This window comes from Acomys russatus, unplaced genomic scaffold (genome assembly GCF_903995435.1).
Source record: "Acomys russatus unplaced genomic scaffold, mAcoRus1.1, whole genome shotgun sequence".
Taxonomy (NCBI): Eukaryota; Metazoa; Chordata; class Mammalia; order Rodentia; family Muridae; genus Acomys; species Acomys russatus.
This window is the reverse complement of record NW_026131903.1, coordinates 2,276,285-2,278,837: the sequence shown is the minus strand read 5'-3', so window position 1 is coordinate 2,278,837 and position 2,553 is coordinate 2,276,285. Positions and strand designations below refer to the sequence as shown.

Here is a 2,553-nt window from a genome sequence, read left to right as displayed (position 1 = left end):
CTTTGGAGAACAATTGCTGCAGTTCTGTGTTGTACCATTTTGCTATGATCCACAGGATAATGCCATTTTATATAATATATATCTATATTATATTAATATGCATCTGAAATATCATATAGTGATTTGCTTTCATTTCTTTCAGTTTTGTCTTCTTACCATACCAAGAAGCAATTCACAAAAGAGTGTACCCAAGATTCTTTCCTGAAAGAAATACCAAGAATATTTGGTTGTAGTGGCCTTTCAGAACAAGATAGAAAGAAGTTATGGGTATATTCATGTGACAGTGAAGTTCATAAAACAAGTGATTATGGAAATGATCTGTGTGAAAAATACATGTGTTTCATCTCTGAAACAGAAGATCAAGAAGCTCCAGCTTCTTCTGAGAGAACTCAGACTGTGCCATTCAAATTTCACAATTGGAGGCTCCTCTGATAAAAGGTTTACAACAAATTTTGAAATACAATTCAATTCTGCCCAGAAATAGGAAAATATTAAGTAGTGGCCCTAAAGGTCAACACAGAATACATATGGGATGCAAATTTTATAAATGTAAACTGTGTGGAAAATCATTTACCATGTCCTCAAAACTTCATGTTCATCAAAGAATCCACATTGGAGACAAAACTTATAAATTTACTAAGAGCAAGAAATCATTTACACAGTCCTCAAAACATCAAGCTTACCACAACATTAATACTGGGCAAAAATGTCACAAATATAATGAATGTGGGGAATCATTTAAATCATCCTCTGATCTCCAGTATCATCAAAGTATTCATTCCCAAGAATATCCTTATAAATGTAGTGAGTGTGGGAAATCCTTTACCAACTCCTCACGTCTTCATGTTCACTACAGAATTCACACAAGAGATAAACATTACAAATGGAATGAGTGTGGGAAATACTTTCCTGAGTACTCAAATTTCTGAGTTCATCAAGGAATCCATACTGGAGAAAAACCTTTCAAGTGCAATGAGTGTGGGAAATCTTTTACCCAGTACTCAAATCTCAAAGGTCATCAAAGAATTCATACTGGAGACAAACCATATAAATGTAATAACTGTGAGAAATCCTTTAGACTGTCCTCAACACTAAAAGGTCATCAAAGAATCTACACTGGAGAAAACCTTACAAATGCAGTGAGTGTGGGAAATCCTTTACCGACTACTCAAATCTCCAAGTTCATCAAGGAATCCATACTGGAGAAAAACCTTTCAAGTGTAATGAATGTGGGAAATCGTTTACCCAGTACTCAAGTCCCCAATATCATCAAAGAATCCATACTTGAGACAAAACACATAAATGTAGTAAGTGTGAGAAATCATTCAGAATGTCCTCAACAATTAATGTTCATCAAAGAATCCATACTGGAGTAAAACCTTACAAATGTAATGAGTGTGGGAAATCCTTTACCCAGTACTCAAATCTCCAACGTCATCAAAGAATTCATACTGGAGAAAAACCTTTCAAGTGTAATGAGTGTGGGAAATCTTTTACCCAGTACTCAAGTCTCCAATATCATCAAAGAATCCATACTGGAGACAAACCATATAAATGTAATAAGTGTGAGAAATCATTTAAAGTGTCTTCCACACTTAAAGTTCATCAAAGAATCCATACGTAAGAAAAACTTTACAAATATAATAAGTGTGGGAATTCATTTACACAGTACCCAACTCTCCAATGTCATCAAAGAATCCATATAAATATGGACACAAACTATATAAATATAATCAGTGTTGGAAATCATTTACACAGAAATCAAAGGTTCAAGCCCACCACAGAATTTATACTGGAGAAAATATTACAAATGTAATGAATGTGGGAAAATCTTTACCAAGTCATCACTACAGATTCATTACACCACTACCAGGTTCATGACAGAACCCACACTAGATATAAACATTAAAAATATAGAGAATGTGGGAGGTGTTTTACCTGGTCCTCAAATCTCCAAATTCATCAAGGAATCCATACTGGAAAACAGCCTTATAAGTGTAAGTAATACAGAAAACACTTTTGGAAGTCCTCAACTCTTCAACCTCACCACAGAGTTAATACTCAAGACATACCTTATTAATATAAAGAATGGAATGTCCTTTACCCAGAAATCATATCTTCAAAGACTACAGAGCATACAAACTGGAGACAAACCTTATAAATGTGAAGAATGTGGCAAATCCTTTTGCTTAAGCTCAAACTTTAGAGCACAAAGAAGTTTCATACAAGAGTCTAACTGGAAAGGTAATTACTGTCCCAGTGTTCATTGAAGAAACATGGTTTCTAAATGAGAAAAATAGTTGTAAGTATATAAACAATATTGAAATCTTACTCATTATCAGATAACCCTTACCAGAAATTTTAATCCTTGGAAAGAGTTGGAAACACATTGCCCAGAAATACAGCTTATATTTATTGTGTTATTTCAAAAATAAATAGGAAAAATGTTTTGTGCAGTTTTAATATGCTGTCATTGAATAGTAATACAATAGAATTCATGTAAAAATTGACTAAAGAAATAATATTCTAAAATGTAAGAATTTAAGGCATGAT

General features: G+C 33.3%; 1 pseudogene; it reads left to right on the top strand.

The window, feature by feature from the left end:
* The first annotated feature begins 575 nt into the window (after positions 1 to 575).
* On the top strand, positions 576 to 2,270 carry LOC127186629 (zinc finger protein OZF-like; annotated as a pseudogene).
* Positions 2,271 to 2,553: the final 283 nt, after the last annotated feature.